An 11,766-nucleotide genomic window follows, 5' to 3' on the forward strand; every position below is an offset into this window, starting at 1 on the left:
AACATTGGGAAGCCAGATATGGCTGTTGGGCCCTCCACCTTGCCCCCCTAGAGGAGCTTTGCAGCCCAGGCCCTTTCCACAGATCCCCTCCAGATAGGCCTTGGTTGATCTAAAGTTTTTTTAGATGATGAACAATTGATACCTTTTTTTTTTTTTTTTGACATCAACAGCAACACAATTGTAGTTAGAGACTTCAACACTCCTCTGTCACCTCTCAATAGATCACCAGGCTAAAACTCAACAACATACTGACTTTAAGGACGAAATTGAGAGGGCATTAGTAGAAATATATTTCACTCACCAAAAGTTAAATATACATTCTTCTGCTATGTACATGGAACATTCTCAAGATAGACCATATGCTGGGCCACAAGATTCATATCCAATTCCAAATGATGCCTCTTCTTTTTGTATTTTTTCCCCCTCTCTGGTTTCCCTAAAACATTTTCTGTATGAAAGGCAGGGCCAGTGCTTTTATTTCCTAAATAAATCAAAGCTTTTGGAATGTCCCTCGTGGTACTCAGTATCCAGGCCACCTGCATTTGGCTCCATGGCAGCTTCTGAAGATGAGGTACTGGATGAGCCTGGTGGGGTTTGGGGACCTCCAAGATCACACCCGGAATTATTCAGGGGATGGGGTAGTCCAGGGAAGCGAACAGAGTCGACCTTATAGTCTAAACTGTAATACTCTGACTTCTGAATGCTTTATCCATCCCCCGCCCCTTATTTTAGAATAATACCTCCCCCAAAGTAGTCAATTATTTTTTTTTATGAAATACTGGATTTTTCTGTTTGTTTTTTTAAAAATGTGTTGATTCAAACTAATTACAACAACCAAGTGAGAGAATCCCCCCTCTCTGTCATAAATGTTTGGTGTTGTCTTTAGTATTCATTTCCACAGCATCTAACTCGGAGTGGGGCTTTAAATGTTTGTTCACAGGCCAGAGGTAGGACGTTTACCTTGCACAGTCGACCCTGGTTGGGTCCTATATGGTCTCCCAAGTAATTCCTGAGTACAGAGCCAGGAGTAATCCCTGCGAATCGCCAGTTGCGGCTTAAGATCAAAAGAAAAGGTTTGTTCAGTCAAAGGAAAAAAGAGGGCTTTCTGGCTTCCAATTCGTTGTTCTCTGCACTACATGGGTAAGGCTTGCTATTATTATTTTATGTTCAGAGCAGATTTAGGCACTGTGGTGCTTCTCTTTTAAATTTATTTGTGCCCCCTCCACTTTGGAAATTAGCAGAGTGGTAGTAAATAAGCAAAAACCCAGACCGTCTCCGCCTACTATCTTTCACCTTTAAACCAGTTTGAAAATTCCTATCCAGTTTCCTGCTCACTCACTTCTTTATCTGGCTGTTTTCACTTTCTTTTTTTTTTTAAATGGGTAGTTTTAAATGTCTTCGAAGGAAAGGTAACTAACTACTCACTATTAATAAAATTTGTATCATATATCTGGGAACTTTATATAAATATAGAAAATTTCTAAGCCTAAAATTCAAATTCCTGTTTAAGGTGTGTTTTGAATGTAAATAGATTTCACATCTTCATTTTTTTTTTTTTTGAGAGTGGCCAATCTTCAAAGCATTAAAATATGTTGCAGGAAAGTCACAGAGATAGTAGAACAGGAAAGTTACCTGCCTTGTACACCGTCAACAACAGTTCCATCACCAACACCCCATAGCAGGGGGAAAAATGTGGCTATGACCTTCATAGGTCCCATTGTGATTTTAAATAATTGTTGACCTACATGGAAACATGGACAAGCCTGTATTTGGTATTAAGTGACCAAAATGCTATTCAAACTGTTTTAAGCAGCTAAAAGGAGCTTAGTTCTGAAACTGCATACTCCAAAATTCAAGTATGACAGATTCAGGTAGTCAATGTTGAAAGGAAATATGGCTAAGAATTCTTTTGAATTTGTTAAATTTAAAAAGTTTCTAATAGATTAAACACATCACATTCATGTAGAAGTCCAGGCTTGCTTTTTTAAGCCCATGTTCTTTCTTGAACATCTTTCTCTGTCTCTCTCTCTCTCTTTTATTTTCTCTCATTCATTCTCACTCACTCACTCTGGAATAACCTGTGGCCTCTCCTGAACATGTATTCCTCCTTTTCTCCCCACCCTATATTTTTCTTTTTGGGGGGTTTTGGGTCACATCTGGTGGTGCTCAGGGCTTAATCCTGGTTCTGTACTCAGAAATTGTTCCTGCCAGGCTCAGTTAGACCACATGGAATGCGGGGATTCAAACCTCTGCCATCTGTCCTGAATCGGCTGTGTGCAAGGCAAATGCCCTACGGCATGCTATCTTGCCAGCTCCCCTCCCACAACTTTCTAAATAAATTTCATTTCATAAGAACTATCTGGACCAGAGCTATAGCATAGTGGGTAGAGGCTTTGCCTTGCACTCAGTCAATCTGGGTTCGATCCCTGGCATCCCATCTATTCCCCAAGATTGCCAAGAGTAATTTTTGAGTGCAGATCCAAGAGTAACCCCTGAAAGCTGCAGGGTGTGGCCCCAAAATCAAAATATTAACAATTAAAAACTACTTGCTTCACAACATACTATGTATAGATGTATAATACTTCATTAAAGACAAAAATTGACAATTTTTGAAGGTTGCTAGATGTTTTATTCTCAATTGTATTTTACAAATTATTCTGAAAATTAATATTCAGGGAAAATAAAGCTTTTTCCCTGATTTTTCTATATAATCTATATTAGTATAGTAAGTAGAAGAGGAAAAAATTTACAGAAAATCACTAGAACCAGTGGTAGAGTATGAACTTTACATGTGTAAGGTTCTTTTGTAATCCAAAAGGGAGGAGGAAGGAAAAGACAGCAGATTGAAAGGAAGAGAAAAAAGGAAAAACATCTAATTTTAACAAATCCAGGCAGTGTGATAGAATTAGAAGACCACTTTTGCAACCAGTAAAATAAAAAGTGTAGGCAAATGCCATCAATAGTTTTTTTTAAATATATCTAGTAGACCTCTATTTTTCACACCTCTATATTCATCTGCCATGTTTGTACAAATCCTAAATTCTTAGATTAAAGTCTGTTAGGAAATTTTACAGTAGATATATCAGATTTGGGTTTTGTGTGTGTGTGTGTGTGTGTGTGTGTGTGTGTGTGGTTTTTGGGTCACACCCGGCAGTGCTCAGGGGTTATTCCTGGCTCCATGCTCAGAAATTGCTCCTGGCAGGCACGGGGCACCATATGGGATGCCGGGATTTGAACCGATGACTTCCTGCATGAAAGCCAAACGCCTTACCTCCATGCTATCTCTCCGGCCCCGATATATCAGATTTGTAATACTTAAGTTCACTTAACACCACTGAAAGTGAGACAATCAAAAATGTTAGTCCTGGCATAATAGAGTAAGAATAATGGCAGTTTCTAACCAAGATGCTAGACCTAACTATCAGTTACTTACATGAAGGGAAGAGAGGAATATTTGATACCACCACGGTAAAATAAAACAAATATAAAATATGGGAAATCCTATTGGGCAGGTGAACAGTTTTTTTTTATAATAATCAAAAATCATGGAACAAATAAAGAAGGACCAAGAATCTGGGTAGATTAAAAGGGATATTTTAATAGGGAGGAGAAAGTCAAGTAGTTGATTTTTAATATATTTACTAATACAGAATGAATAATGCAGAAAACTTTGAGAAGAGCTTTATCTTTTTGCGTTCCCCCCTTTTTTTGAAGTGCTTTCTATTTTTAAACTAATATTTGTGAATGACATTATAGTGTAGAATAAAATTAAATTATATTATATAAAATTTGTATCTGAGGAATACTATATACTAAATTTAATAAATTAAAATAAAAAACTGACCAATTACTGGAGGGGGTTGAGGATGGGGGGGATAGCTCAGCAATTAAGAAACATGTCTTGTCCCAATATTTACTGTGCCTATGCAGAAGGAAAGAAAGAAAAAAAAAAGGAACCAGCACAAATTTTAGTTTTGTCTTTGGTTTTGTTTGTTTTGTTTTGTTGTGTTTTTTTTTTGCTTTTGCTTTTTTGGTTTTGTTATTGTCATTGCTGTTTCTTTTCTTCTTCTGTGCTCCGTTTTGACTTTATTTTCAGAAGCGTGATTAATGTGTGGTGCATATGTCTAGTGCTGTAGTGCTCATTGGATTTCTTGTTTGATTTTTCTTTTTGTATTATTGTGGTGATCCTCATCCTCTTTTCCTTTCTTCTCTCAAAACTTATGTATAGATCCTCAAGAAGGACTCTGCCCACTTTTGGCCTGTGGCATTTTTACCCCATTCTATTTCTTTTCTTTTTTTTTCCAAACAGAACCACATAACTGGAACCATCTTGCTCTGACCTCAAATTGAGAGGGAAATAACAGAGGGTACCAAGTCCAAATAACTGTATGATCATTAAATAGTAATAAAAATGATCAGACTTAATCACCAAATCCAAAGCCAACAACAGAATCGATACTCAACCTACAAAAAGCTAGATACAGAGGGGATCACATATATTAGCAGCCCGGGGGATAAGGCAGGGGGGTATTGGATGAATATTGGGAATAGGGGGGGAGGGAAGTCAACTTCGGTGGTGGGAATTCCCCCATTTCAATGTTAATATGTACCTAAAATATTACTATGAAAGATATGTAATCCACTTTGATCAAAAATAAAATATAAAAAAAAAGAAAGAAAGAAACATGTCTTGAAAACATCTCACCCTGATTTGACCTGGCACCATATATGGTCCCCTGACCATATGTTATGAATTATGAGTTATCATAAGTATTATAAGAATTATGAGCTATGAGTATTGGGTGTTATGAGTAAGTCCTGATTGTTGGGTGTAACCCAAAAGCCAAAAAAATTTTAAAATACAATTAAATATTCACTTCTTGGTTCATTCCAACTATAGACTTCCAATTTTTATTTTGTTTTGGAGACACACCTGAAAGCTCTCAGGGTTACTCCTGGCTCTGCACTCAGAAATCACTCTTGGCAAGCTTGGAAGACCAAGTGATGCTGTGGATCAAACATGGGAAGGCCGCACGCAAGGCAAACACTATACCCACTGTGTTACTGCTCAGGCCCCATCAATTTTTTAAGACTATTTGATGTGCCTGGAGAGATAGTACAAAGATTAAAGACTTGTCTTGTATGTGGCCAACCTCAATACTACATATGGCCTCTTGAGCACAGAGCCAGGAGTAACTCTAGAGAGCAATGATGGATGTGGTCTTAATGCCAAACCAAACCAAGAACAATAAAAATAAGAACACATCGCTATTTTGAATTCTTCACACATTTTGAAGGTGAATTAAAAGTGAAATGTCAGTTTCATTACTTCAGATTTTTATTTAGAATAAATACTCTTAAAATCTTATCCAATATTATGTATGCAAAACTGTAAGAAGTACCTTGTTGAGAAGGTTCAGTACCTGCAGGGCAAAGAATGAAGGTCATTCTCTTACTGGCTTTGCCCTCTAGAAGTTGAGGCAGACAGAAAATAAACAAGTACATTAATAAATGAGATCATTAAGAGAATGAAGTGTGCCTGAAAGTAATAAATAGTCGAGACAGAGAACATAGTCAGAGATGCTTCTCTGAGAATGTGACATTTGACCTAATATCCAAAGTATCATTATAAATGCAAAGGCTCTGAGATATCGTAGAAAACTAAGAGGGAGACCTATGTCTCAGAAACTAGAGTATTCAATGGGAAATGGTATTGGATGAGGCTGAGGATCGAGTAGGAAATAGCTTATATACAAGGTGAAATGTGTAAGATTGTAAGTGTGTATTTTTAAAAATTATCATTGCTAAGGGTTTATACACATAGATTTCATTATTAAAATTCTTTCCATCTTGTAGTTTAGTATTAGTTACTTTTATTTTAAATTACTTGGAATAGGGACTGGAGGGATGGTGCAAGTGATAAGGCGTCTGCCTTGCATACGCTAGCCTAGGACAGATCATGGTTCGATCCCCCAGCTTCCCATATGGTCCCCCAAGCCAGGAGTGATTTCTGAGTGCATAGCCAGGAGTAACCCCTGAGCATCACCGGGTGTGTGGCCCAAAAAACAAAAAAAAATTACTTTAGATACTAGAACTGTAAAAGAAAAAAGATAACGCTTTTGTGAAAGATATACTTTATCAATAGTTTAACATGCCTGACACTAAAGATCTCTTCTCAACTTTATAGTTCAGTAATTCCCTACAAATAAATCATAATATTCTACAATAGGCATTTAAAAATATATTTTCCCAAAAAGTCTTCCTTTTCTAAGTCTTAGACTTTTAAAAAAATGTGTTTGTTTGTTTGTTTGTTTGTTTGGGGACCAACCCAGGTATGCTCTGCTCACTCCTGGAAGGGCTTGAAGGGGTAGAGGATATCATATGAGGTACCAGGAATCAAATTCAGGTTAGTTGCATGCAGGCACTAACTGCTGTACCATCACTCCAGATCAACTTGACATTTTTTAAAAGTACTAAACCATTAAACTAAGCACTTAAATATTTTTAAAGTACAAATTAGAAGTTTTATAAGTGAAAAAAATTTTTGTGGGGCCGGAAAAATAGCATGGAGGTAAGGCGTTTGCCTTTTATGCAGAAGGACATTGGTTCTAATCCTGGTATCCGATATGGCACCCCGAGCCTGCCAGGAGCGATTTCTGAGCATAGAGTCAAAAGCAACCCCTGAGCGATGCCGGGTGTGACCCAAAAACCAAAGAAAAATAATTCTTTTGTGTGTAAATCTGTAAATTTAAAAATTAGTATATATGGAGCCAGAGCAGTAACACAGTTGTAGGTCGTTTGCCTTGCACGCGGCTAACCCTGGAAGGACTCTGTTTCTATCCCCTGGCATCTCATATGGTCCCTCAAGCCTGCCAGGAGTGACTTCTGATTGCAGAGCCAGGAGTAACCCCTGAGCATGGATAGATGTGACCCAAAAACAAAAGAACAACCAAAAAAAATTAGTATATATGAGACCGTTTCTCAAAATTGGAAAAATGTGGACACATACAATAGCAAATTGACATAAAATTGATGTTGGATCATCACTTATATTTTGTTAATCAATACCATTGATCCATATGTGTAATAGTATGATGACCACAATTCCTACAGGCTTTATCTTTTCTTGGTGCCAAACTTGGCACAGAAACTCTTTTATTTTAAAATGGCATAAGAAGAGCCAGAAGAGATAGTACAGTGGGTAAGGTACTGAACTGCATGCCACTGACTTAAATTCCACCTCGACACTATAAGTGGTGTCCCCAAGCACTGCCAGGAGTAGGACCTGATCACAATTGGTTATGGCCACCAAATCAAAACACCTAGACATTTTAAAATTGATATAAAACAGATATGAAAAACACTTTAAAAAGTTAAAAGTGGGGCCGGCGAGGTGGCGCTACAGGTAAGGTGTCTGCCTTGCAAGCGCTAGCCAAGGAAAGGACCACGGTTCGATCCCCCGGCGTCCCATATGGTCCCCCTAAGCCAGGGGCAATTTCTGAGCGCGTAGCCAGGAGTAACCCCTGAGCATCTAACGGGTGTGGCCCGAAAAACCAAAAAAAAAAAAAAAAAAAAAAAAAAAAGTTAAAAGTGGGGGGCCGGGAAGGTGGCGCTAGAGGTAAGGTGTCTGCCTTACAAGCGCTAGCGTAGGACGGACCACGGTTCGATCCCCCGGCGTCCCATATGGTCTCCCCAAGCCAGGGGCGATTTCTGAGCTCATAGCCAGGAGTAACCCCTGAGCGTCAAATGGGTGTGGCCCAAAAACCAAAAAAAAAAAAAAAAAGTTAAAAGTGCTATGAAGTTTAATATAGAAGTCTAAGTACATAATTAGTATTTCATGATGAGAAATTCCCCTCTAAAGAATAACTAATAGCATGTAATTATGGTAATTGACAAAAAAAGGACATAATGAAGCCCATGAAATCAGCAGAGAATGACTGAAAAAACATTCCTCATTTCAAATAAGAGTCAGAGGTCTACAGGGCCAGAGAGATAGCATGAAGGTAAGGCGTTTGCCTTTCATGCTGAAGGTCATTCGTTCGAATCCTGGCATCCATTATGGTCCCCCAAGCCTGCCAGGAGCGATTTCTTAGCATGGAGCCAGGAGTAACCCCTAGGTGCTGCAGGGTGTGACCCAAAAACAAAACAAACAAACAAACAAAAAAACAAGCAAGCAGGGGCCGGGCGGTGGCGCTAGAGGTAAGGTGCCTGCCTTGCCTGCGCTAGCCTAGGACGGACAGTGGTTCGATCCCCCGGCGTCCCATATGGTCCCCCAAGCCTGGCGCAACTTCTGAGCGCATAGCCAGGAGTAACCCCTGAGCATCACCGGGTGTGACCCAAAAACAAAAACAAAAAAACAAAACAAAAAAAAAAACAAGCAAGCAAACAAACAAAAAAGAGTCAGAGGTCTATACACTTTTTGTGGTAAATTATAACAATCCTCCCCAACCTCCCAGGAGGCCTGTAAAATGTTGTTGGTATTCCTCATGAGCTCCACTATTAAAATTATTCATATTAAATTCTGTTAGACTGAGAATAATATATTTCTTTTTTTTTTTTTTTTTTTTTTTTTTTTTTTTTTGGTTTTTGGGCCACACCCTGTGACGCTCAGGGGTTACTCCTGGCTATGCGCTCAGAAGTTGCTCCTGGCTTCTTGGGGGACCATATGGGACGCCGGGGGATCGAACCGCGGTCCGTCTCCTAGGCTAGCGCAGGTAAGGCAGGCACCTTACCTCGAGCGCCACCGCCCGGCCCCAGAATAATATATTTCTTTGGAAGTGAAAATACAAAATGTTTTAATAGAGGGACAATTGTTTTATACAATGAACGTCTGTCTCAGTGGAGAAATACATAAATAGTGGGATTGGCCTTATATCTTAACACCCCAAAATATGGGTCTCACCAAGTACCTCAGATGGACACTGAATGGACAATGAACCACTTTGGTCCATTTACATGTAAAATAGACTGGAATTAGAACCCAACGTGTGAGTTAGAGGAACATAGGACAAAGTTCCAATCAGCCTACAGAGCTAATTTTACTCTAAAAACTGTCCTTTTTTTTTTTTTTTTTTTTTTTTTTGGTTTTTGGGCCACACCTGGTAACGCTCAGGGGTTACTCCTGGCTATGCGCTCAGAAGTTGCTCCTGGCTTGGGGGACCATATGGGACGCCGGGGGATCCAGGCAAGGCAGGCACCTTAACTCAGCCACCGCCCAGCCCCATACCCATATCTATTTTATTCCTGCCACCTAGATGGGGCAAAATAACAGCTGGAGCAAATTAACCCATCAACTGTGTGTGTGTGTGTGTGTGTGTGTGTGTGTGTGTGTGTGTGTGTGTGCGTGTGCGTGCACAGTGGCCATCTTTATGTTTGTAGTCAATTCATGTCTATCTTGTTGAAAAAGCAAAGCCTTTTCTATCCCCCTCACTTCCCTTCTTGACCACTGCCAATATCCCAATGGAACTCATTGCCTAGAAGAAATGCATGGCCATAGAGCAAAACAAAGCAGCTACTTTCTTTTCTTGGTGTTCTAGCCTGAGTTAACAATGCCCTTTTTTGTTTGTTTGTTTGTTTGTTTGTTTGTTTTGTTTTTGTTTTGGGGCCACACCCGGTAATGCTCAGGGCTCCGAAATCTCTCCTGGCTTGGGGGACCCCACAGCTGCTGATCTATGATCTTGCCTTTTTTTTTGTTTTGTTTTGTTTGTTTTTTTTTATAGGCCACACCTGTTTGATGCTCAGGGGTTACTCCTGGCTAAACGCTCAGAAATTACCCCTGGCTTGGGGGGACCATATGGGACGCTGGGGGATCTAACCGCGATCCTTCCTTGGCTAGCGCTTGCAAGGCAGGCAGACACCTTACCTCTAGCGCCACCTCGCCAGCCCCTGATCTTGCCTTTTTTAATGCCAAGTTTTTCTTTGAGTGCAGGAACCTTTAGTTCAAAATGCAGGCTGGGCCTTAGGCACCAGGGAATTGAGGCCAGAGACAGATGAAAGGATGTCCATGAGCAGAGAGGCTTCCTGGTCTCACTGTCACTGCTGGCTGTCTCAGAGCCTGTAGTCTCACAGGCATGCCACAGTGCTCATGTGGCCAAATAATGTGCCTCTTGCTTCGATTAGCCTTGTCCCTGCTGCACTCCCTTAGCACTTATATCTGTATCCCATGAGTTTATCAGTGCAGGTGGGTCTGCACCATTCTCCACAGCTCCAAATCCTACTGCAACATTGGACCAAGTAGGGAACCACTCCGACAGTCTCCTGGCAATGACATCACCACTGCCCAGCCTCACTTCCACTGCTCACTGTCTTGTAGCTCTATTGTCTTTTTCTTAATTGTTATTTGTTTAATTATAAATTTATGTGAATTAAATTTATATAGTTTATACATAATAATGGACTTGGAAAATTAACATTTGGTACTTACAAACTAGTGGAAACTAGCTCTTTTGCAATATGCTCAACTACAATTTAGTGAAACATTCCTACCTTCCTGTGGTCCACCAGGGACCCCGACCAGCAGGTAAAGCTGGGGACCACGTCAGTAATTCGCAGTTCTCGAAGAAGAATCCAGCCTGAAACAGAGGGACTGGGAAGTAAAGAGACTCGAGACGAAGGGTTCCGATCAGGAGTCCATTTAATAAAGGAAAAAATAGACCTTTTATAGACAATGCAAAACAAAGAGAGTAGGGGCAAGGCACAGTAGGAATTGCTGTAACTTTCCATGGGAACATCTTGATTTTCCAAGGTTAATAAGATTATCATCAGTCAAGAGATTCACATTATCTTTGAGCAACAAAATACAAAATCTAATCTCCGCTTGGGCCTTTTGACCCCTGTCTTTACAAGGACATCTTGGAGCCTAGTGACTCCCTAGCTCTAGGCTATTTCTATTTCTTTGGGTCCAAGGGCAAAAAAGGCCACATGCAGCTTGTAAGCACTTTGGCTAAGACTTTCAGAGACTCCATTTTGATTAGTGAGAGGGCTTTTTAATTATTCCAAACAGTCCCTAACACCTTCCTCTGCCCATTTCTCTGTCATTCTCACGCTCCAATTCTGGATAGCTCACAACTTAGGTTTAGCTAACAAGATAAAGAAAACCAAGAAAGAAACAATAATGCATAGACTAAGGACTGGAAATTTCCATTCTCTGGGATTTTACTTGGGAGAAAATGAATGTATTCCTTATTCAGCAATATAGACTTTTTATAGTAAATCCAAGTGAAAGAAGATGTTCTAGCTTTAGGGAATCCTAGGCCTGAGCCATTACTTTTTTTCTACCTACAATGTCTGTTTCCTTTTTTTTGGTCTGGGAAATTGCTTAAATTTTCCTTATCTTGTTTTCATCTTGTGTAATGTTTTACCCTACTGAGTCTTGCAATACTATGCATAATAATTGTTCACAGTGGCATATTTAAAACTGCAGGATACACATTCACAAATTTTATATTGATGTTTGGAGAAGAGATGAAGACTAAATTTATAGTCTAATCATAAATATCAATATTCAACTATTCATGAATATTAATGTTCTATTCAGCTCAGGCAGTTGTCATATATATGAACTATCTATGACTGTCTTCAAAGTAAGAGGAAGTGCTAAAACAATTAAAAGAGGAAACATACAAGAGCCAGAGAGATAGAACAGCAAGGGGGAGTTTACCTTGCATGCGGCCGCCCCGGAAGGATTCGGATTCAATCCCTGGCATCCCATATGGTCCCCTTAGCTCAGAGCCAGAAGTAACTCCTGAGTATTTCCAGGTGGTCCAA

This window comes from Suncus etruscus, chromosome 2 (genome assembly GCF_024139225.1).
Source record: "Suncus etruscus isolate mSunEtr1 chromosome 2, mSunEtr1.pri.cur, whole genome shotgun sequence".
NCBI classification, from domain to species: Eukaryota; Metazoa; Chordata; class Mammalia; order Eulipotyphla; family Soricidae; genus Suncus; species Suncus etruscus.